At 34.7% G+C, this 27,327-nt stretch overlaps 1 protein-coding gene across 18 annotated transcripts in view; it reads right to left on the bottom strand.

Annotated features, from left to right (window-relative positions):
• Positions 1-27,327, bottom strand: part of LOC135213540 (rho GTPase-activating protein 26-like) — a 452,328-nt gene that overhangs the window by 317,724 nt on the left and 107,277 nt on the right. The gene's annotated exons all lie outside the window — the stretch shown is intronic.

Genomic DNA, 27,327 nt, shown 5'->3' with positions numbered 1-27,327 from the left:
ATATATACTATAAATATATATATTCTAGTACTATATAATATATATATAATCTATATTATATCATAAAAAATTTAAATTATATATTATTATTATAAATAATCTTATATATATAATAAGGGAGGGGTAAGAGTGATTATAAGGCTTCAATTATATATAATATAATATATATATATATATATATATAATAGACATATAAGGATATAGATATAATGACGGGGGTTAAGACAATTATAAGCTTCAATAATATATATATATATATATATATATATATATAGATATATATATATATATATATATATAATGACGGGAGGGGTAAGAAGTGATTATAAGCCTCAATATATATATATATATATATATATATATATATATATATATATATATGTGTGTGTGTATATATATATAAATATATAATATATATATATATATATAATATATATATATATATATATATATATATATATATATGCACACATACAATTCACTAACATAATCTTCACTACCCATTTCGCCGCGTTCTCAGAAGCAACAGGGTCTGAGAAACTGCAGGCACATCGACTGCTTCAACAAGCAGACAGACAGACATACACACAAGCAAACACAACGAGCGACCCAACAATAAACCGTAATGCATAAACAAAGCTCAGTCAATACAGAACAAATTACGTGTACGTGCACTTCTTTCCGTGACTTGGCACAGACCCGCGAACCATCACTGCAGAGCAATTGGCATTCATCAGCAAACAAGAGACAAGCAATCACGACATCACAGTCTCTCTCTCTCTCTCTCTCTCTGCTCTGGTCACAAGCTCATTTATTGAACAAGCAGGCGATGCGTGTTTAACAGACATATCAAGTTTGTAAACCCTAGTTTTTTTTTCTTGAGAACTTTTATTAATTGTGGACACTTTTTCAAAAAGAGTTAAAATTCACAACTCATTTACATATAAAAAAGAAAGTTTTGAACGTAGGTTTTTAAAAGCAGAGCAAATTAACATCAGACACATCATATGATACATACATATATACAAAAAAATTATATAATATATATAGTATATATATGCATGTGCGCCCAAGTACTTGATAACTTTCTCAATCCAATGTGGCCCCATAAATTTCATGAACATTGGCTTATTTGAATAAACAGATTTTTCATTAAAAGGCAAAAAGATGACTAACTCATGCTATATATGCATGTGTGCCCCAATTCCTTGAACTTTCTCAATCCAATGTGGCCCCATAAATTTCATGAACATTGGCTTATTTGAATAAACAGTTTTTTCATTAAAGGGCAAAAAGATGACTAACTCACGCTATCAGTACAAAGACAGTTTTTTTCAACATGATTTCCAGCTCTAGTAATATAAAGTACACATGTTTCTTTAATATCTGAAACAAAGACAGCTGTACAAATATTAAAAAAAAAAAAAAATCATTTTATATCAATAACGTCAAGTTAACAACTGCCATTTTACCTTCTCACGCAGGGATTGCTAACCACCTTTAAGATTAAGTTTGATGTAATTCTTTCCGCTTTATGTTTGGAGAGAAAGAGAGAGAGAGACTGTCCCTACTGATACAATATGATGCAGTTCTTGAATCTTTTTATTACGATTTTTTAATAAGGATATGAGTTCCTTTTTAATTTTATATAAAAAAAATACATCCCAATTACTAGAAATGTTCTTCTAAAAAATAAATAAATAAATAAATAAATAAATACAGTCCATCATTTTAAACTTCATCCAACTAGGGTAACTCTTTCATCATACTTTAACAATCTGTCTAACCATCCAATGTGATTCTTTATTACAACTAACGAAAATATTCGTTAGTTGTAATAAAGTGGCATTCAATCTTTATGCTTTCAGAGACATTGTTTATTAAATCAGCTGAATCATCTATTGCATAACCTTATTACAAAACCTAATACATTCATCACTACACAACAATGAATACAAATATCTATTTCACACTAGAGTACATAATTGCGTTTGAAATTGTACATCGCTGCATATACAAAAAATATATGTAAAAAATGTATGTGTATGTATGTACGTATGTGTACGTATGTATGTGGATGTATGTATGTATTAACCAACACTACCTACAACCCCAAAGTATAAAAGCAAACTCATCAAGTACAAAGATAATGGAAAGTCGTTTGTCATCCAAACATTTTTCTTTTTAATCTGAATACAAACATATACTTAGAAGAGCAAAGAGAAACATTGTTATCCCCCTTGGAAGACAACATGAAATTATGAGGCGCGACAAATGAGTTCGGGGACTCCACTTTTATGCGAAAAGGGGCCTTAATTAAGAATAATTCAAATTATCAAGGAATTTTAAGTCATACTACTTTCGTAATAATGTAATAATTACAAAGTTAAGAAAAGCTAGTCTCGTGAGAGCAAACTGCGCGCTACAACTCATATATAAGTATACTTCACCTTGGTACATCAGCAAACTGTACGCTATACTTATATAAGTATGCTCAATTTGGTAAAAAATGTACACAGCTGCTACTACAAATGACAGTGAACTTCTTTAATGTAGTGTCATTAATACTGGTACGTTTATAGGGACTTGTGTGTACAGATAGTTATTCTACGCTTTAAACAATTTAGTAAGAGTGATTATTCGTTATCTGATGTCGTTATCCGTATTTACTTTTGGTATAAGTTCTGGCTCGTTCAAATTTTGATTGTCTTCCAAATTACACAAACACAGGCGCACGCACGCACAGACTCTCTCTCTCTCTCTCTCTCTCTCTCTCTCTCTCTCTCTCTCTCTCTCTCTCTCATCATTATCATCAAATATTCGGCACCCCCCCGCCCCACCACCACACACAAATCCCAAATAACTGATACAGATTTGGATGCTACAAAGATTACCAGTGTTTCAACGACCAAATCTACTTTCGTATCAAAAAAAAATATAAAAAAAGAAAACTACGAGTAGGCTACGAAACGGAAATAGAAATTGTCGTCCTATTCCTCCACTGCCTCTTAAGCTATGGCTGTTCATCACAATTTGTTTGTCACACTCCTCTGTACTGAGTCTGAAAGAAGATAACACGCCCTAAGTCAAAACAGATCCGGGTGTTGTCAATTGGCAATCGCAGAATACTATTATACTCATAGTCACGAATAAACGATGAAAATTGTTTCATTCATTCATTGCTGTTTCGTTTTTTCGCATAAAAGGGTTCTATTTTGTGGTAGTTTATTTTGAAATTTTTAATTCATTCATAGTTATCATTTCTTATTTCGCATAAAAGGGTTCTATTCGGTGGTAGTTGATTTTGATGAGTAAAAGTGTCTTTCTGAATCCCTCCATATATATACACAAAATAATAATAATAATAATAATAATAATAATAATAATAATAATAATAATAATAATAATAATAATAATAATAATGTCCTAAGAGGTCCACGATAATAAAAGGGTTCGAAAGCTTTGTAAAGGGAATTTAAATCATACACAAACTCGCAACATATTTTTATTATTGTGGACCTCTTAGAACATTATATATACTCTCGCAATTGAGTTTTTCCCAAATAATAATAATAATAATAATAATAATAATAATAATAATAATAATAATAATAATAATAATAATAATAATGGTACAATATCCCCTTGGGGAACTTTAAAACTGACCAGTCAAACCAAGCTAATATTGTATCCATTCAACTGCATATAATAATAATAATAATAATAATAATAATAATAATAATAATAATAATAATAATGAACCAAACAAAAGCTTCTTTCAGTTTCCTTCTGAAGATTGAAAAAGAAACCCACAAAATTACTGTGTAATATAACGTGTTTACTTATAAGTATTTACATTTTATTTTGCTCAACACTCGAGTACTTTCAGGCCCTATCTGTGGTCCTTTTTCAAGCGATGCTTAGGTTGTCAGCCAGGGTCAAGGCCCAGCAGTCATCTAATAAGTAAACACGTTATACACGGTAATTTTGTGGGTTTCTTTTTCAATGATAATAGTAATAATAACAAAATCTCCATTCACCACCCAAATCCTGAAGAAATGACTCATAAATCCAACACCTCCCGAAAAGCGCCGGCGCCATAATGCATCTCTTATTGCTGACGCCCTCAAATACCGCGAAATGACTGGCGGGCTGCCGGCACCGAATTCGAATAGAGCGAACACTCCCAAGCACACTGACACAGTGATATACATAATGGCTCCGCCGGGTGTGAAATAGCGTTCATTTGCGCGCGTCACATCCGTGCAAGATAGAGAGAGAGAGAGAGAGAGAGAGAGAGAGAGAGAGAGAGCGTTAGTCGTTATGGCAGCAACTCGAAAGATGACTGAATGCTCCATGGGTAGCTGTTCACCGGAACAGAATATGCTCAGAACCACGCCAGGAGTTGAGGAATATAGAGAGAGAGAGAGAGAGAGAGAGAGAGAGAGAGAGAGAGAGAGAGAGAGAGGGGGGGGGGGGGGGGTGGGGGGGGGGGGGGGGGTTCATGACAGCAATACTCGAAAGATGACTGAATACTCTCGGTGGCTTGGCTGTTCACTGGAACAGAATATACTGGCAGCTACATCACTATGCATACTTGGGGGGGGGGGGGGGGGGGGGGGGGGGGGGAGGGGGGTGGTTGTTCGCTGGAGTGTGAGGCAGCTAGCTACCTGTTTTCTGTCGAGACTGGAGAAGATACAGCAAAACTTTTAAAATAATTGGTATTTTTCCTACCGTACAAACCTGAAGGTCTTTGCATTGGATTTAACTCGCGTCCGCGAAGTTAAATCCTACGTAAAGACCGAGGGTTTTTATTTGAGTAGGAACGAATTGTTAACTGAGCTGTCTGCTTTGTATTAAAGCGAAAAACGATGTTACGCAGCCACTGCTGTGTGTCAGAATGTGACACATGTTATGCGGTTACCTGTTTTATGTTGAGGGAGATATGAGGGTCTCTGTTTTATGTTAAAACGGTTGATATGATGCGTGGTTACCTGTTTCGTGTTTAGAAGGGTGATGTACGAGTCCATTAAAGCTTTCTAGAAGACACAGATTAGTATGCTCCGTTACGCATTAGACTTTTGGACGATTTTTTAAGTAGTTGAATGACTTTCCATTCTAAGATGGCTTGTAAATTGTACAACTTTGTCAAGAAAAGGGCATTGCACTTAAAATTATGCTCAAAAATCACCAGAAAAGTCAAGGTGATGCCCTCTGAAAAGGGCAAAAAGCAAAATTAGGTAAAAAAAAATATATATTATATATATATTATATTATATAAAAAAAAATATATATATATTATATTAAAACTAAAGATATAAAAATTGAAGAAAATTAAGAAATCAATTTTGAACTGAGATGTGTCAATTCAAAATGTCCTATTCCTAACCTTAACAACAACAGCTCACACCCCCCACCCCCCCCACCAAAAATAAACACAAAAAAACGAAAGAGTTTATGATAAGCAATGTCATAAGAAAAAGGGAATTGCACTTACAATTATGCTCAAAAACCCCCGAGGAAAATCAAGATGATATGCACTTAAAAAAGGGAAAAAACAAAAACTAATTTAAGTAATATATATATATATCTATAATATATATTATATATATATAATATATATATATAATATATATATATTATATATATATATATAGATAATATATATATATATAATATATATAACTAAAAATGACGCTTCATAAAAAAAGATAAACGTTGAAGAAGGGAAAGAATCAATTTAAGAACATTTTGAACTGTCCCCAATTCCTAACCTTAACGACACACACACCCCACCCCCACCCCCACACAAAAAAAATAGAAAGGAAAAAGTTGAAGATAAGAAAACAAAAAAAGAATTAAAGAAAAGTATACAGAGATGTTCCACTTCAATATGTCACCATTCCATCCTATCTCACCCACCTCCCCCTATCTTTATTTACACACATCCCCCCCCCCACCCCCCCCCCCCCCTCCGCAACAAAACCTGGAAACGAGAAAGGACGAAAAACCTTCGTCGTCGGCGGTGCAAAAAGCCAATCGTCCGCCTCTCCGCCCGACACCCAGAGCAATCTCCTTCCATTAGCGACTCGCGCCTTCCCCAAAACAATTAATAAACGATCGAAACCGCAAACGAGGGGCGTCGTCATCGTCATCTGGCAGCGGCGCGCGATGCAGCGTTACAAGTGTGACAGATTCTCTCTCATCACAGATGCCTCGTTGTCAGAAGCTCCTCCGTATACAATTAGCGCGCTACGAAAATTGTGCACGGCTTGAGACGTGCATATCTATGTACATTTATGCGTGCACGATTTGCGTGGGACGGGTAATTGTAGCTTAATGCTTGTTTATGAATCACGGTGATGGAGAAAAAATTTATTTCATATATATATATATATATATATATATATATATATATATATATATATATATATATATATATAAAGAGAGAGAGTATGTATGTGTATATATATATATATATATATATATATATATATATATATATATATATATATATATATATATGATATAATATATAAGAGAGAGAGAGAGAGAGAGAGAGAGAGAGAGAGAGAGAGAGAGAGAGAGAGACTTTACCATACTTAAATCCAAATTCTGCTACATCATTAAGGTTTTTAATTTCATTCAAATATATTTCATCGGAAACACACACACACACACGCGCACACAGCAAAAGGAAACAAGAATGGTCATTCGTTAATCAAACCACCTTGACCCGAATTGAAAGTGCGTTGCCGTAAGGGAAGACGCAAAAAAAAAAAAAGAAAAAATAATAATCGACGCACAAGAAACTAATGACGTTATTAAGTCAACGAATAAGTCGTGAAATGATGAATGAAAGTTCATTCTACGTGTCTATAGTAGTTTACGAATTGGCCGTCCAAGGCCTTGTATCTGATAAGAGAAAAAATTATTTCTCTCTCTCTCTCTCTCTCTCTCTCTCTTCTCTCTCTCCTGAACCAGGGTTAGTTTGCGTGCGTATCCGCAAGCAGGCACGCACGCACACACTCATAATATATATATATATATATATATATATATATATATATATATATATATATATATATATATGATTTGATTATAATCACTTAAGCACGTGATCGTTTATCACACATATCCTCTCTTCTTCCCAGCTTGTTCCATTTTTATATGGGGTCGCCGTTTCGGATGAGCCGTTTCCATCTATTTCTATCTTGTGCTTCTGCCTCATCAATTCCCTTCTCATGTAAGTCCCTCTCACACAGTCCTTCCATCTCTTTCTTGGTCTCCCTCTTTTTCTTCTTCCATGCACCTCCACCCCCATAGTATGTCTCCCAGCGTGGTCCTCATCTCTCCTCAACAGGTGTCCATACCATCTCAGCCTCCTCCTGCACTTTCTTTGATACTTCCACCACCTTTGTTGACCCCCTTATGTAGTCATTTCTGATCCTATCCACTCTTGTTACCCCAGACATCCACCTAAGCATTCTCATTTCTGCCACATCCATCTTCTTCTGCTCTGCTTTTCTCATGCTTGCTGTTTCCGTACCATACAGCATTTGCTGTTCTTACCACCGTCTTGTGAAATTTCCTTTTAACCTAAGCGGCACTCTTTTGTCACAAAAGAACTCCCGAGGAAGATGCCGCTCTCCAGTTGTTCCAGCCTGCCTGTACCCGATGTTTTTACTTCTTCCATACTTCCTCCAGCGTTAACAAAAGATCCAAATACTTAAACTTATCAAACTCTCCTTATTTGCTCTCCCACCAAGCTGAATACTTTCTCTATCATCCCTCAGTGGGCGGTACACTATATTCTGTCTTGGTCTACTTATTCTCATTCCTCTGTCCTCCAGTACTTGTCTCCATCTTTCCAATTTCACTTCCAGATCTTCCCTGCTCTCTGCACACAGAACAATATCATCCGCATACAATATGTTCCCTGGTACTGTCTCCCTTACTTCCTCTATTATAACATCCATCACTATGTTAAAGATAAAATGGGCTCAGAGCCGACCCCTGGTGTAATCCTACTCTCACCTCAAAACCTTCTGTCTCCCCAAAGGCTAAAAATAGAAAAATAAGAGGCAAGAGGCGGGTGTAGTTACCTGACCGGTTTCGACGTAATTTCCAAGCCACTGACGAAGGACCTACATCCCATCCACTTATTTTTCACCTGTGGATGTGAGAAATATATATATATATATATATATCATATATATATATAAATATATATATATATATATAATATATATATATATATATGTGTGTGTCTGTAAATACAGATATATGTATAATATACATACACGTTTATATATATAATTAACAGAAAGCCGTTTCACCCAACTACGTGGGGCTCCAGAAAAAAAAAATTATCACTTCCTCAATCACACTTAAACTGCTACGTCCCGAATAACCCTCCTGCGCAGAGAACTTCTACAACATGGGCAGCTTCATACATGTTCACAACAAAGCTCATATTTTAGGGATTTAACTTACTAACCTGACAGACTTTCTATTGCCTCAAAAGAAAAGCATAACCACGATCATCGATTCCGGCAATAACTTTTCGATTACTCGGGGAGTAAGCTTACGAACTACCTACTTTGTTGTTGTTTGTTGTTAAGGGGAGGGGGAGGGGAGGGGGGGAGGAAAGGCCTATGGAAGAGCCTAATAAGGTCTGAAAACGGTGTTTCGCCTTACGTCAAAGATACAAGAATTTTAGGATAGGTTATATTATGTGTTTTATGTATTAGAATGAAAATTTAAAAAAATTAACAATAAGAATGTTATACAGTACAGAAAAATTATTTCTAAGAGAATATGGCGTATTTATTTTAATTTTCGTTGGTGAAACAAGGCTCTATTTGACGAAAGATTTCTGCACGTTTTACTTTACGTAAGTTAGAAACACAAAGTTTACAACTTATGCGTGAAGGGAAAACCTTGCACACGTCCCGAGTAAGCTGAAGGTCGGATCACGCCTTGTTTGTCAACAGACCTCCATCCAGCGGAGAAGAAAATGCGTGGAATTAGGAAAAGAATACCACAGGTCAAGAGGAACAAGGTAGGAGCGGAGAAATCACCAAAAGGGCGGAGTGAAATGCAAAATTGCACAGCAAAGGTTATTGGAGTATGAATGATAATAATCCAACCCGACAGACAGACAGACACACACACAGACACACACACACACACAGAGCACGCCACACAACCGAATGAGATGATTAAATCCTAAATACCATTCACAAAAAAATACATAAATAAATAATATATAAATAAATGAAAATAAAAACAAAAAACTGAATTCGTGATATGGTTCTTCCATGCCCTGGCAAAATATAAAATGGGCAGAAAAAATACATGAATAATGACATAAATATATGCAAATAAAAACAACAAAAAACTGAATTCGTGACATGATTCCTCCACGCCAGACAAAATATGGAACGGAGAGAAATGAATGGCTGCATTTCAGACGTATAAACTAACTAGGGAAATATGAAAGGAATATTATATTATGAAATAGACGACTGACAGGAGTAAATATATCAGTCAATTAAATTCCAATTAACCAAGAAAAATTAAAAAGGAACATAAGTCATTACAGAAGCAAATTCGAAATAGGCGCAGTGAGGACCACAATCATCACTCACGAGAGAGAGAGAGAGAGAGAGAGAGAGAGAGAGAGAGAGAGAGAGAGAGAGATTCCACAAAACTTCAACTGGGGGAACGAGGCAACAAAAAGAAGGCTGGACGATTGAGGAAGTCTTCATTAACGGCAATCAGCCCCGAGAAAGAATATAATAGTTCTGAACTTTTTCTCCGCTGGACACGAAGCAAGTCTTCTTCTTCTAGATGACCTTTAAATGAAACCTACTACTACTACATCCTGCTGGAGTTGCTTTTAACTCATTCCTCTTTGGGGGAGCAATTTTTCTCCGTCGCTCACCCTTCACTTTTGGCAGTTTGTCAGCTGCTATGATTTCATTTCAAAAATGTATGCGAACGGGAAAAGTAAATGCTGGTATATATATATATTATATATATAATATATATATATATATATATATATATATATATATATAATATATAGCAGCCCATTCCCGTTTTTACATGTTTTCGTGATGAAGGTATTCATTATATATATATATATATATATATATATATATATATATATATATATATATATATATATATAGATATATAGATATAATATATATAGATAATATATATATATATATATATATATATATATATATATATATATATATACATATGAAACATAAAATACAAAGCGCAAGACACGTCCCAACACGGAAATCCAGCAAAACCATCACAAACACAAACCTCGTTAACAAAATATTACAAAAAAATAATAAATAAATAAATAAATAAAATAAAAAAATGAACACGAGCAAAAATATGCAAAACCTATCATCATGGCCTTCCGCATTCTATCATTTCGAGAAAAATCTTCTTCGTCATTTGGTCGAGAGCCGACGGAGCTGACGAAGCGAAATATATTACGAGCTCTTAACAAGCCTAACCTGACCATCCGAGGCAAAGGCTCATTTGCATTCCCACGTTGCTGCGGCAGCAAAGATCTAGAACAAAAACCTTCCTCTGGGAGACGAGAAGTTTAGCAGCCGGCATCAGAATGGGATAAGAACCCGAGGCCCGCAGGCGATGTGGTATTTATAAGACTACTGCTTTGTACGGAAGGATTTCGTTGATCAAAAAATAAATGGTACATGGTTTCGGTAAATCTCTGAATTAAAAAGAAAGGGGGGGGGCAATCTGCCGCCTATTTCTTTAGTTTCATTAATACGAAATGCCAAAACGTTACGGCATTTATAAGAGAATTCGTAGTAATAAATTATTTCGTTGATTAACGCAACAAATGGTTCATTGTTTCAATTAACCTTTGAATTTGAAACTGATTAAAGCAGGTAAGGTTAGTTTACTTCATTAAAAAAAGTTACGATAGTAAAAGAAAACATTTTCTCCAATAAAATCCTCAACAAATAAGAGAATTATATGAGAAAAGTATACCATTTCCGATGTAATACCTCCATGAACGCAATTCATTGTTTTCATATGTGAAAAATGGATTAAATATTAATATTACCTTAATGAAAAAATTATTTCTTTAGGAAACATGCTACGTATTTTACTATTCAAATACTAAAACGTATTATTTATTAGAGAAATACACTATAAAATTCCCTTCTACGGTGAGATGATAAACGGTCAGTCAGTCCAAAAGTTGCACACTGCCCGAAGGATGACGATGTAACACTCGTCTTCACAAACCGGTTCCGGAGAAAGTTTTTCTTCTCTCTCTCTCTCTCTCTCTCTCTCTCTCTCTCTCTCTCTCTCTCGTCTAGAAGAAATGCCCAGTGGAATTCACGGGGGGAAGACTTCATGCATCATTAACCACATTCTATGACGAAGAAGAAGAAGTAGAAGAAGACGAAGAAGAAAAAGAAATAATAGTAGTCTTCTTCCCTCTTTAAGCTTAACTCGTCTTTCTGGATTCATGATCTCATAACTAATACACCCATTCAAAATTAAAATGCCCAACGCAACTGAAATACTCGGCACAACTAAAAGGGCAAATGACTACCCTGATAGTTCTTATTCTTGCTGTTTTGTGGGTGTAAGACTATCTAACAAAAATTAAGCTATGTCGAAATTCAGATTGGAAAAGGAAAGAAAATGCAGTTCTAGGACATCCACAGCATAAGTTTAAACAATATCTACGGACGACAAAAATATAAAGAATAATAAAAACAATATCTACAGACGACAAAAATATAAAGAATAATAAAACAATGTCTGCAGACGACAAAAATATAAAGAATAATAAAAACAATGGCTGCAGACGACAAAAATATAAGAATAAAACAATGTCTACAGAAGACAAAAATATAAAGAATAATAAAACAATTTCGGCAGACGACAAAAATATGAAGAATAATAAAACAATGTCTGCAGACGAAAAAAAATATAATTTCAAATAATAATAAAGGGCTGTAGAATACTACTGATACACCCTCCATCTTTCTACTATTCCCCAGTGATGAGTCTACGAGATTGTGGGATCCAGGGAAGGCCATAATGATCCCAGTGACCAAAGTAAACATTCGCTCTCAGCTGACACAAATATCACACCTGCACTGCGCAGTCCAACACACGTCTCACGCCTCGACTAACACTTGCTGCCTCTCGACCTACTACAAGTGTGTGTGTGTGTGTGTGTTTGTTTCGACGTCATGTTTCTGACTTTTCTATCTTCTTTTAAGCGCTTACTACTGACGCTGCAAATGCTCCATCAACAATATATTTCTTCATTTTTTTTCCTCGCTTAAATCTGTGTACAATTTAGTTTGAATTAATATGTTTTTTTTTTTCAACTCTCTCTCTCTCTCTCTCTCTCTCTCTCTCTCTCTCTCTCTCCATGAACAGGTGTTCAGTCTATTCTCTTTGTCGCAGGTGCTGTTTCTCCACCTAGAAGTACGTCATGTTCACATCTCTTATACGTTCTCTCTTTCCTCATCCCCATCCCCATCCCCTCAAGCCAAAATCCCCCCCAGCCCCCCAAAAAAAAGAGAAAAAAAAATTGTCATGGCCACATTGCTTAAGTCCTCCAAAGTTTTCCGCATTTGCTCTTCATAGATTTTCCCGCATTTAAAACTGCCATCACGACCTTTCCGAGTCAGTTCTCTCCTTTCCACATAACAAAGCACTTCACTGAATTCCCTCTCCTTTCTGCACCTACCATCTCACAGTCAAGATGAAAATGAAAAGAAACAGAATATCTTTCAAGTTAGCTCAGATGCATACGTCCTTCTACAACTAACATCTAGTAGCTACTGCTCTGCTTCTTTGCTTGCTTATACAAATAGGCCCTTAACTCAATCTCCACACTTACGCGCAGATATACATCATTGCATTTCACGCCCATTTTCCTCGCTGAATCCCACGACACTTCTTCAGAGGCTGAAAGCAATCGTCTAAATCAGTAACGCTCACGACTTCTGCTCTTACGCGAGGGAACGGAACACGAGGGGAACGAATCCTTCTAAAAAGGTGACCAAGGCAGAATCGCTTGAGTAGGAAGCCTTAAACACCTTACTCACGGGCTAGTTTACCTGCTGTGATAAACACAAACATCAGAGTCTGTGGTCAGCTAAATATTTATGATAAGGTATCATCACGCACTGCGTAATCCAGGGATGAGTCACGCGTTAAAATTTCTCTGGGACTGAAATACCCACCTGACCTCTATGCCCCTAGTATATTTCCTTACAGAAATACTTACTAAAATTATATTGTTTACATTCATTATAACTAGAAGAGGCGATTAATATACTTTACTTACCTCAGAAACCTTTATTATTATTATTATTATTATTTTTTTTTTTTTTTTTTTTTGCTCTATCACAGTCCTCCAATTCGACTGGGTGGTATTTATAGTGTGGGGTTCCGGGTTGCATCCTGCCTCCTTAGGAGTCCATCACTTTTCTTACTATGTGTGCCGTTTCTAGGATCACACTCTTCTGCATGAGGCCCGGAGCTACTTCAGCCTCTAGTTTTTCTAGATTCCTTTTCAGGGATCTTGGGATCGTGCCTAGTGCTCCTATGATTTTTGGGTACGATTTTCCACTGGCATATCCATATCCTTCTTATTTCTATTTTCAGATCTGATACTTATCCATTTTTTTCCCTCTCTTTCTCTTCAACTCTGGTGTTCCCAGGTATTGCGACATCAATGAGTGATACTTTCTTCTTGACTTTGTCAATCAACGTCACGTCTGGTCTGTTTTGCACGTATCACCCTATCCGTTCTGACACCATCCCAGAGGATCTTTGCGTGATCGTTTTCTATCACTCCCTCAGGTTTGGTGCTCGTACCACTTATTACTGCAAGGTAGCTGATGTTTCTTGCACAGGCTCCAGTGGAGGCTTTTGCTATTATATTATTATTATTATTATTATTATTATTATATATTATATTATTATTATTATTATTATTATTATTATTAATACAGGAGAAACAAATTCACAGCTAATTGAAAGTACGTATATTTTACAAATAAATCTCTGTTGAGATTTATTTTAAAATATACGTTCCCAAATAATATTTGTGATTTGTTTTCTCGACTTCAAAACTCGTGCTATTATTATTATTATTATTATTATTATACCTATTATATTATTTTATTATTATTATTTATTATTGATATTATTATTATTATTATTCAGATGAACACTATTCATATGAAACAAGCCCAAAGAGGCCAATGATATGAAATCCAAGCTCCCAAAGAATACGGTCTTCATTCGAAAGTAACAGAAGTTGATGAGAAATACAAAAAGAGGAGATAAACTGAAAAATAAACAAATAAATAAAAATATAAGTACATTATTAAAAAGTATCCTTGTACTAGAGAACACAAGGCACCATGGAATATATAACCATCAAGAATTGCTCACAAAATAAAACTTATTTAGAGTTATGATCATTGGAATATATTCCTCAAGAATTGCTAAACAAAATAAATAAATAAATAAATAATATTTGTGATCTGTCTTTGGCAACAAAAAGAAACTTCTCTGACTCCCATTACGCGGAAAACGTATTGTAGAGTACCTCACTTTTAAGAAAAAACATGCGATCATTGGAATATAGTATACCCCTCAAAAACTGCTAACAAAAATGAACTTAAACAGTTGTTATCGGTGTCATAAGCAATAACTAAGTTAAAGCAATGGCTATCTTACTTCCATGACCTGGAAAAAGTCGTGTAGAGTACCTCACCCTTAAAAAAAAATAAATAAATAAATAAATAAAAAGTGCACGTTTCCTCATCTTTCAAAAAAAAATAAAAAAAAAAGGTCCACGTTTGAGCAGCGTCATCTGTACTGAATAAGCAATAAAAAGTAAAGACTCATATCCATAATTAAGAATAATTTCCAACCGACAGCAATGTGTCCAAATAAACAAACGGTACGTCACGTAAAACGTGATTCAAAGTCAGAGCTCAGCATATGGCTAATAATGAGGTCACTACGCAATATCGGCGTGTTGTGGCAACATTACTGAAGATGGTGGAACTTTGATGGTGAAATACTGAACATCGAAATTCCAATTTTTCAATTTTTTTTATTTTAACTCGTTATTTTCTCCCTAAACTCGGAACCCTAATGAAATGGCGAATGAAAATTGAAAAAAAAGACAATTTATTTATATATCACACGAATTACGGACAATAAATCAACGACATTTGTTATGATATATATATTTTTACGCACATTAATTCAATAACTCTGTTTTTAAGAATGTTCCCATTTTTTAGAATCAGCAACCGCCCAAAATTCTCTCTCTCTCTCTCTCCTCTCTCTCTCTCACTTCTCTCATCTCTCTCTCTCTCTCTCTCTCTCCTCTCTCTCTCTCGTATTCATCTAAATCCTCTGCAGAGAAAATAATGCGTAAACACCGTATAAAAACAATGTTTATTGGACTGTTCACAACCGAAATAATCAAGACTGGGACACGACTACGGGCACACACACACACACACACACACATTCAACAACATATATTAAAATTATTTACATAAATTTTCGCGATCCTAACCCAACTTGGACACACTTCACCTCTCCTAAAAATTTACCTTGCTGGTGACGACCAGTACGAGCCTGTCACACAGTTAGCTTTGGGGGAAAAAAAAAGAAGAATGAAAAAAAAAAAATACTAATACGAACAAGCTCCAGCAATCAAGCGAAAAGATAGCAAAGATTAAAAAGAAATAATAAAAAAAAAAAACTTGGCCAAATCGCTATGTAGACCACAACGCGAATCCACAAAGGCTGTTATACCTGACGAGAGAGAGAGAGAGAGAGAGAGAGAGAGAGAGAGAGAGAGAGAGAGAGAGAGAGAGAAAGGGGGGGGGGGTGGAGGAGGGTGTGCTAATAGCATCTATGACTCATCCGCAAAGTGGAGGCCCAAATCCTACTTTAATAGCCAGTGATACCTTAAACGAATCGGGTTCAACAAGATATTAAAGACTATTCTTTACATAGATATTAAATATTTTATTTTCCATGCCATTAATCAATCTTTGGCGTTTTTCATTGTTCTTTATCCAACTCAATATGTTTAATAAAGTCCTTTAAAACTGTCAAATTCAATCTATTCACCATTACTATGTCGATTAATTGAGAAACTGAATAAGTTTACAATTAACAAAATTAAAATATTATTTAAATAAGTTTACTATTAACAAAACTAAGAAATTAAATAAGTTTACAATGAACAAAATTTAGAAATTAAATAAGTTTACAATGAACAAAATTAAGAAATTAAATAAGCTTACAATTAACAAAATAAAGAAATTAAAATAAGTTAACACAATGAACAAAATTAAGAAATTAAATTATTAACCATTCACCATGACTTTGTCGACTAATTAAGAAATAAATAAGTTTACAGTGAACAAAACTAAGAAATTGAATCGACTAATTAAGAAATTAAATAAGTTGACAGTGAACAAAATTAAGAAATTGAATAAGTTTACTATGAACAAATTCAATAAGTTTATTTTTTAACTTTTAAATTCCAGCTTACCACGTTTACTAGTAAGTTCTGCAATTTTAGATAATACAACCAACCGTGGGTATCTCCTTCTAAGTTCTTTTATGGTGTATCTCTACCTTTCCTTGTACCTGCGCTTCCCTTAAGCTAATAAAGGGCCAAATCTTATGACCGAAAAAGCATACACACAAATATACCACTTCACTTATCTAGGAAAACGCCTCCCCCCCCCTACCCCTTCCCGCAACCCGACATCCCCTCATCCTAATATCCACGCAACCTTATCCCCCACCCGCCCCCTCCCCACATCTTTCCCTTGTAATGGCTCTCTGCTCCAGGTCGGCTCAACCATACAAGCGACCTACTTAAGAGCCATTACCATAACGACCTCGGGAATGGGGAGGAAAAGGCAATGAGGAGGAGGAGAGGGAAGAGGGACAATAAGGAAGAGGAAGAGGACCAAGAAGAGGAGGAAGAGTACGAAGAAGGGAAGAGGGTGAAAGGAAGAGGGAGGACTAGGAGGAAGATAAGAGAGTGAAAGGAAGAAGATGAGGAGGAAGGGAGGAAGATAAAAGAAGAAGAAGAGGAAGGGCAGGAGTAGGAAAAAGATTGAAGGGTGAAAGAAGGGGAAGAAGAGCAAGACGAAGAAGAAGAAGAAGAAGAGGAGGGGGAGGAGGAGGAAAAGATAGAAGAAGAAGAAGAAGAAGAAGAAGAAGAAGAGGAGGAGGAGGAGGAGAAAGATGAGGAGGAGTAGGAAAATAACTGAAGGGTGAACGAAGAAGACGAAAAAGAGGAAGAAGAGGAGGAGGAGGAGGGGGAAAAACATGGAAGAGTAGAAGAAGAAGAAGAAACGAAGAGAAGAAGAAGAGGCGGTGGAGGTGAAAGAAAGAGGAGGAGGTGAGAAGGAGGGGGAAAAACATGTAAGGGGTAAAGAAGAAGAAGAAGAAGAAAGAAGAGAAGAAGAAGAGGTGGTGGAGGTGAAAGAAAGAGTAGGAGGAGGGGGAGGAGTATGAGTAGGGACAGAACCCGTGCCAAATCAGGGTCTCAGAATGATACCCGTCTTCCCCACGCCCCTTCCCCTTCCTCTCCAGACTGATTACCCTTAATAACCCTCATTAACAGACGCCGAATAAAGCCGTAAACGGCGAGCGGACGGAGGCGGAAGGCCCACCCCCTTGCTGGAGGCGGCAACGGCAGAATCTTCGATGAGGATATCGTTTGCACATCATCAGGGATTTGGAGGATTCCAAACAGAAGTTGGCCATAATACCCAAGGAGGAAAATTATATATATATATAGATATATATAATATATATATATATATATATATATATATATATAATATATATATATATATTATATATATATATAACATATACATGCATATATATATTATATAGAACGAGTTATTGAATTGGATCTACCTGTCAAAATATATATATATATATATATATATATATATATATATATATATATATATATATATATTATATATAATATATATATATATATATATATATATATATATATATATATATATATATAATATATATATATATTATATAGATTCTAGAACGAGTTATTGAACTGGATCTACCTGTCACAACAATCTCCGTGACACCAGTTTTGTGGAATCATTGACGGACGCAAATTTCTTTGGAAAAAATTACCTATAAAGAAAAAATATTGGTAAAAATTACCTATAAAGAAAAGATATTGGTAATAATTATCAATAAAAAGAAAAGAAATTGGTAAAAATTATCAATAAACAAACGAAAATGTCACAAACCCGATGTCGTATAATTACTGCAATTAAATGTCTAAAATTTTAAACTAAAAAAATAAATAAATAAATAAATAAAGACAGGATCTGAATTGTTGCATTTTTAATGTCCCTAACTTCCTGAAAACCATAACTATCGTTGTAATTATCTACGAGTTATTGTTGTTGTTGTTGTTGCAGTTTATCTGAAAATATACGTGTAGCTTCTTCTGCACAATAGAATATTTCCTTCAATTTGAATCGTTAATATGACAAAAACGGAAACATTTCCCGAACAGACAGATGTCATCGTTCACGATTCGGGGCGTTTTTCAGTGCCAGATTTATCGTTTCAGCCTGAAGTGGACAGAGTCAAGGTTAGGGTACTGCTGGTTTTGACCTAAAAGTACGTAGGTAAAATTTATAAAGGCAAGGCAACTCGCTCGTGTTTAACATGGCCGACACTAACACAATACATCGGTACCAGTCCCTGGGTTTAGCTTGACAGTTCTAAAAAAAAAAAAAAAAAAAAAAAAAAAAAAAAAAAACAAGTAATAATAATAAATTTGAAAAAATAAATAAATAAATAAAATAAAAAGGGGTTGAGCTGCCTGTGACGCTACCCAATCTTTTACCCTTTTACCTTCAAATTTGATCTTTTCCAATTATTATGTTCAAACGACTATCTTTACCAATCTCTCAACTAATCCAACAAATAAAAAGGGAAAACCTGAGCCCATTTTCTAAATAGGAAACATAGAGAGGAGAAAACGTCATTAATATCTAGAGATTGCATAATATCAAAATAACAAGACAAGTCTTCATCCCTTACCAAATTTGATGGATTTTACTTTAAACACTTTAACTGCTGATCGGAATGTTAATATGTCTCACAAGGCGAAATTATACTGCAATAAATAAGCCTGCAGACGGACCACCAAATCAAATTATCTTTAATACGTAGAGTAGGTAGAATAACAGACACTAAGCTGTGAATGAGAAACCGTCGATACGGAATTGGTGTAAATTGAAAACTGAAGCTTACGGCAATGCATTGTTAGAATCCCAGCACGTTCTTGGGAAGGGAGACTCACTGACAAAAATCTAATCGAAAATTAATTATAATCGAGGTGAGGCATATAAAAAAACATAAATTACAATCACATTCTCATAATCCTAGAAAATGTGACTTATACTCGAGGTGAAGCATATAAAAATAATGATAAAATACAATCACCTACTCATAATCCTGGAAAATGACTTTTACTCGAGGTGAAGCATATAAAAATAATGATAAAATAGAATCACATACTCATAATCTTGGAAAATGTGACTTTTACTCGAGGTGAAGCATATAAAAAAATTATAAAATACAACCACATACTCATAATCCTGGAAAATGACTTTTACACGAGGTGAAGCATGTAAAAAAAATTATAAAATACAATCACATACTCATAATCCTGGAAAATGTGACGAATCAGGTTATGTGGCATCCTTCCACCCACCTAACAATCCACACCGAGGAGGTGGCAAGGGCGCCATTCAATCAGCTGACGCAGCCTCGTACAGAAAGATGGAGCATACACTCGAGGAGATTAAACAGCGATGTGCGAGACGAGCTTTAGAAATAATGGAGTAACAGGACTGGAGTGGAAGGAGAGGGGGAAAGTTGAAGATGTACAGGCACACCAATACACTTCGAGATAAGAAGGCGGTGATAAATAATGTTTTATTAGAAAACAGACAAATATAACATCCCGAATTTTATGCGTACGTACACTGACGCACGTATACATACACAGGTACACTGTACACTCATACATACTGTTATAACAATATTATTAATATTTCAATAATAAATGTACAAACATAAGCAATTGTATATATATATATATATATATTATATATATATATTAAATATATATATATATATATATATATATATATGTATTTTAGCAGTCTTCCTTTCATTTTCATTACACAAACACACCCACACACATACACACACACAAACACATAGGTGGCATCTGTAGCTCCTTGGCAACACTTCTACAGTTTCCTGCAAATTTCAATTTTCATGGTTGAAGGCTTGAATTATATACAAAACTGCTATACTCTATTTTATTCCTTCCTAAGTCGACAACAACTTAATTCATTAACCTATAGCCATCTTCAGACTTACACTAAATCGCTAATGAAACTACCCTCTCACACATAAGTGAGAGTAGTCAAAAAACGGTTTAGGTACGAGAATTTAAAATTAAAATTAACATCAATTTCTGGATTCATAATTCATTCCTCTTACTCTAGGGATCAGTCCCAACTGCCTCCAGCCACTGCATGTCCAGGCTTCTTTTCACGCCTCTACCGAAATCTAAATTCGTAAACTACGCTGGTCCCAGCTTCCCTGGATCCCCTGAGGGGTGACAAAGTTTCTCATCTAGAGGGAGGTGTGGACATCAGGTTGGGGAGGCTGAGGACTCGACTCTTTCAGCAGTAATCTCTGTGACTTCCTGTTCCACATAGGATGTTCATTCTTTTCGTTTCTAATAAATCTTTTATTTATTTATTTATTTTGGACGTCGAAGATTTACATTCTTTTTTTTCATGTCCATGCCTTCCTTTTTAATCTATCTTTTTTTTGGATGTCCATGATTTACCTTTTTTTTTTTTTTTGAGACGGGGGGATGTTCATGCATTCCATTTTTCATTCTTGGATGTCCATGCCTATCATTTTCAATTTATATTTTATAAGTCTACGTCTTCCATATTTAATTTCTTGCATTTTTTTATTTCTATGAATTCCACTTTTAATTTATTTTTTTATGTCTATGACTTTCAATTTTTTAATTCATATTTTTTGTTTTGGATGTCCATGCCTTTCATATTAATTGTTTTTCTTTCTTTTAATTGATCACTTTTTGGCACCGTCGTTCTTTTATTTTCATTAAGTTCTTATGCAGAAGTGGTATCTATAAAACTCTGGCAAATTCTGTAATATTCAGTATTCTCTCTCTCTCTCTCTCTCTCTATCTCTCTCTCTCAGGCGTGGTCATCCTGATAGACAAGTAGTCATTGCTAAAATGTTATTGATTCGAATATGTTTTCCATATTATACTATATGCAACAGAATTATATTCCCGTTATAAATATGTTTTTCCATTTTTTTTTTACTATACGTTATACATCAGAATTATATTCCTAACATCAATGACCATGCCTGCTGTGACGCCAATTACAGGACTGAGTCATCCAATCGTTTTCTTCCTCACCTGTCACTTCATGATGTACGAGACAATTCTTCAGGTAAGAATTGCAGCTCGTCGAGAACACTAACATACATTCAAAGCTTGACTTGCAATAACATGTCACATGCAATTGGCTCATGCACGATTCTCCACGGCTTTGTAAGCTGTGAAAGTCACTTTATGCACCGTCAAATATAATTGTACACGCATAACAAGTATATATATATATATATATATATATATATATATATATATATATATATATATATATATATATATATATATATATATATATAATTATACACACACAAATATGTTCATCGATGTAAGGCATAAAACATTTTCCAAATACATTTCATCTGCACAAATTACGGTAGAAAAATACACTTTAAACATCATTTGAAGTAACAACCTTTCCATTATGACTACTTTTCCATCAATATCAGCGCACCTGAGAGAGAGAGAGAGAGAGAGAGAGAGAGAGAGAGAGAGAGAGCACATCACGGCAGGTAGACAATTTAATATATGAAAATGGATGAGTGAAACCTTAACAGGGGTACAGAAAACGCCCCATCGGGGAGAGAGAGAGAGAGAGAGAGAGAGAGAGAGAGAGAGAGAGAGACCAGAGAGAGAGAGAGAGAGAGAGAGAGAGAGAGCACATATCCCGGCAGGTAGGCAAATAATATATGAAAATGGGTGGTTAGAACACCTCCAGAAGAGAGAGAGAGAGAGAGAGAGAGAGAGAGAGAGACCAGAGGAGAGATAGAGAGAGAGAGGGAGAGAGAGGAGAGAGAGAGCACATTCCCGGCAGGTATGCAAATAATATATGAAATGGGTGGTTTAGACACCCCTCAGAGAGAGAGAGAAAGAGAGAAGAGAGAGAGAGAGAAGAGAGATAGATAGGTAGTATAGTTAGTAGAATTATGCCCATCTCAAAGATGGGCAGAACACATCTCTGAGAGAGATGAGAAGAGAAGAGAGGAGAGAGATAGTAGTAGTAGTAGTAAGTAGTAGAATTTTGCCCATCTCAGAGACGGGCAAAACACATCTTAGATGAGAGAGAGAGAGAGAGAAACTCGGTCACAGGAGACGGATACCCCAATACCCCGAAGTTGTCTCGAAAGGTATAATTTTGGTCGAGACCTTGAACCGAAGTATCTCTCTCTTAGGATTGGACCGCAGCAGAAGCTTGAGCAAGGGTCGGTGTCGAATTACCAACAGTTCTCGGGCTACCCCTTCGGAAAGGTAAATATTATCCTTCAATATCGGCCTCGGACTTCAGTTCAAAGGAGCGTTGATGGAACAGTTACTGAAGCCGTTTCTTGAATAGGTTTCTCTCTCTCTTGGTCTGTGCAGGAGCGAAGAAAAGTGCATTCCAAATCACGGAAGGGGAATGTCGAGTAATTAGTTGAAACACTCAAGAGAAGCAAGTGTAACTTGTACAAGAACTTGTTTGGGCAACAAAGGGTAAAAGGAAGAATACTAATTCTGGGTATACTTTCAATGAAAACGATACAAAGGGTATAAGGAAGAATACTACTAATCTGGGTATACTTTCAATGAAAACGATACAAAGGGTATAAGGAAGAATACTAAATCTGGGTATACTTTCAATGAAAACGATACAAAGGGTATAAGGAAGAATACTACTAAATCTGGGTATACTTTCAATGAAAACGATACAAAGGGTAAAAGGAAGAATACTACTAAATCTGGGTATACTTTCAATGAAAACGATACAAAGGGTAAAAGGAAGAATACTACTAAATCTGGGTATACTTTCAATGAAAACGATACAAAGGGTAAAAGGAAGACCAAAATCTGGGAGTACTTTCAGTGAAAACGATTCACAAAAGAGCAAAAAGGAATTCTTTGTATATTTGACAAAAAAAATAAAAAATAAATAAAAACAGACAAGCAAAATAAAGTTTAGGTACATTTCAAATACAAAATAATAGGATATAAGAAAAAATGAAGATGGCGATTTCAAATAAACAAATAACAAAAACGGGTAAATAAAATACTACGATGATAAAAAAAAAATGATGATGTAGGATCTTCTAAATACATTCTACAATGAAAAGTTCAGAAACCGAGTTTAACAACACAGAATGTACTCGAGTTCTAACACCAGAAATCACCAAAAATAAAATGCTATCGAGAAGAGGTTATTCAAACCTCACTTCCCTAAAAAATGTTAAAAATAAAAAAATAACCAAAGCAAAAGTAGACCAAATTAAAAAAAAAATTACCAGAAATCACCAAAAATAAAATACTATCGAAAAGAGGTTATTTAAACCTCACTTCCCTAAAGAATGAAAAAATGAAAAAATAACCAAAGCAAAATAAAAAAAATTAAAAAAGAATTAACAAAGGCATTAGGGACCAGCTGGCTCCGAGGCCTCAAGGTGAGCCGATAGTTAAGTGGGCCGGAAGTGGGAGCGATTGGGCATGGATAACGAGAGAGAGAGAGAGAGAGAGAGAGAGAGAGAGAGAGAGAGAGAGAGAGAGAGAGAGAGAGAGAGGCCTTTGGATGCTGATATCTCCCCTGCGGAGGAGCATCGTCAGCATCCTCTCTCATCCACCACAACCAACTGACACCACCTTCATTCGTTACGGCGTCAATTAGAACAGAATAGAATATCGAGTTTAGGCCAAAGGCCAAATGCTGGGACCTACGAGGTCATTCAGTAACAGGAGGAAAACCTCGCAGTTGCACTGTGAAACAATTATCAGGAGAGGATGGAAAGTAAGATGAAAAAAATAGAATACGAAACGGAGGTACAGTAAAAGAAATGAAAGGGGTTGCAAAAACCATTAGTAATGTCTACAGTGCACCATATGAGGTGCACTGACGGCACATCATATAGTGCCATATTAAATCAATCAATCCCGACACCACCGTTTTTGTGTCTGTCTGTCTCATCATCAATCATCGTAAAGTGACATATCCAATAAATGATTTAATGGTTCTCACGGAAAAAATTTGATTGCGTGTTTATATACAACTTTAATTCAGTTTAATCTTAAATTTCGTGGAATTCTTTGATTAAACACATTTGTTCAATAAAGAAATTGTGTTAATTCTCTCGTTCAAAAGGGCTACAAAAATTAAATGCCCTAACAAACTGAATTAATTTCATTCGAAATCTTAAAAATAAAAAATCAATCAATCCGACACACCCCGTTTTTGTGTCTGTCTGTGTCGTCATCAATCATCGTAAGGTGACATATCCAATAAATGATTTAATGGTTCTCACGGAAAAACTTTGACTGCGTGTTTATATACAATGTTAATTCAGTTTAATCTTAAATTTCGTGGAATTCTTTGATTAAACACATTTGTTCAATAAAGAAATTATGTTAATTCTCTCGTTCAAAAGGGCTACAAAAATTAAATGCCCTAACAAACTGAATTAATTTCATTCGAATCTTAAAAAGCGGTGGAATTTCAATCAAAATAAAAATAAAAAGTTATAAATAAAGATACTCAAAATAAAAAAAGGCTACAAAAAATGCCACTCAAAATAAAATAAAAGTTACTAGAAAATCTTCAATTAATATTTTTCTTCAAAAAGGAAAAAAAAAGGGGGTTACCGAAACAAATTCAATGAAAAATTAAAAATAAAAAAATAAGGTTACTAAAAAAATATTTCATTCAAAAAAAAAATAAAAAAAAAAAAGTTACGAAAAAATTCGTTTTGCAATAAGAAAATTCTTTTCATATCAGACGGGAAACAATATATGTACGGGCGACTTTTCCGACAAATATCTCGTGTTTCAATCTACCAGCATTTAATTAAAATTGGTGACATCTCATCCTAACATTTCGTCACAGAGAGAGAGAGAGAGAGAGAGAGAGAGAGAGAGAGAGAGAGAGAGAGAGAGAGAGAGAGAGAGAGAGATTGTAATATACTCTTTTTCAACACTGGGCAAGGATTTATATTACGGCGAGGAAACACGAGACTCAAATTGACGTAATATCTGACATTCCTATGGATTCTGTCAAGGATCCCAAATGCTTTAATTAACATATAACTGAATCCCATATAATTTTCGAGTACGTTTCAAAATTGAAAATAACTCTAAAAGACGGAAAATACATAAAAAATCAAAATATTTCTGTTAGATGGAAAATACATCAAAAATACAAATAATTCTAGAAGATGGAAAATACATCAAAAATACAAATAATTCTAGAAGATGGAAAATACATCTCGGAGCAAAATAACTGTAAAAGATGGAAAATATATATATAAAAATTATTGAAAAGATGGAAAATACTCAAAAGTCAAAATAATTCTGAAAGATGTAAAATAGATAAAAAAAATAAATAAAAAATTCTGCAAGAAAGAAAATACATCATTCAAAAATAAAAATAAATACAAAAAACGGCAACAATAATAACGGAACAGAATAGCGAATGAAACTTGACGAACGAACAAACAACAAAACGAAAATCAAAACAAATAAAGAAGCAACAAACAGAAAAGCGAATGACGCTGAGGCTGGAACGAAAAAAAAAGAAAAAAAAAAGGTACGAAAAACCAATGTGACGTGAGGGAACTCAGGGGTCGGGGGTTAGCCCGCACAAAAGGATTCACAGGTGGTTTCTTTAATTATTCCAAGACAGGTGTTCATTTTCGTTTCAGCAAGCGCGCCTCTGCTTGCTTACCCCGTTAGCATATGCTTGTATGAGAACATCGTACCTGCTCTTTTTCATATGGTCAAAAACGTCGTCTTTACAACGACAAAGTTTTTTCTGGGGAAAAAAAAAAAATATTTACGTCAGGATAATACACCGTTTTCGTTTTCATAAACTGCACAAAGTACTAATTTACAGACTGTAAAATACTAATTACTAACGAAGGCTACACTGTTTCACCTGTTCTAAAACGCCATAGAATGAAAGCTTGTTAATATTCTCTAATGCTACAAGTTGCGCAACCTAAAACAAATGCAAGGCAACATAAGACCACGAGTTTTTTCAAATAAATAAATAAATAAATAAATCTGCATATGTATAATCATACATACACACGCGCGCACACACACACACACACACATTCACATTCATATATATATATATATATATATATATATATAATAAATATATATATATATATATTTATATGTATATATATATATATATATATATATATATATAATATATATATATATATATATATATATTATACTATACTATATATATACACTCTATCAGCTATCAAACCCAACAGTTCAACACATTTATTTCTCTGTTGCCTTTTCCAATATCTTTTTTTTTCTCTATCTCTTTTTTTTTTTCGAAACAGTAAACTTTAAAGCCCTCGGGCCCCTGGAGCCCTATCGCGTAACCGTTGTGACATCACGTGAGACTGGAAAATGAAATAAATAAAGACAGACAAACTCGCAAAAAAATAAAAGATGAAAAATATATAACCCGAAGAGGGGGTATCGACATCACAAAATTGTTCGTTTTGGTTTTGTTTCCGTGACGAGAAATCATGCTCGTTGTATGTATGTATGTATGTATGTATGTGTTATATATATATATATAGATTAATATATATATATATAGATATTATAGATATATATATATACATACATACAAACTTACATATCATACATAATCTACTACTCACTTTCTACCAGAAACTATTTAGTAATCGTAATAGCCACAATGCCCGATTAACTTCACACGTTTTTTTGAA

The sequence above is a fragment of the Macrobrachium nipponense genome, chromosome 43, assembly GCF_015104395.2.
Source record: "Macrobrachium nipponense isolate FS-2020 chromosome 43, ASM1510439v2, whole genome shotgun sequence".
Taxonomy (NCBI): Eukaryota; Metazoa; Arthropoda; class Malacostraca; order Decapoda; family Palaemonidae; genus Macrobrachium; species Macrobrachium nipponense.
Note: the sequence above shows the minus strand (reverse complement) of the source record. Positions and strands in the feature narration are given on the sequence as shown.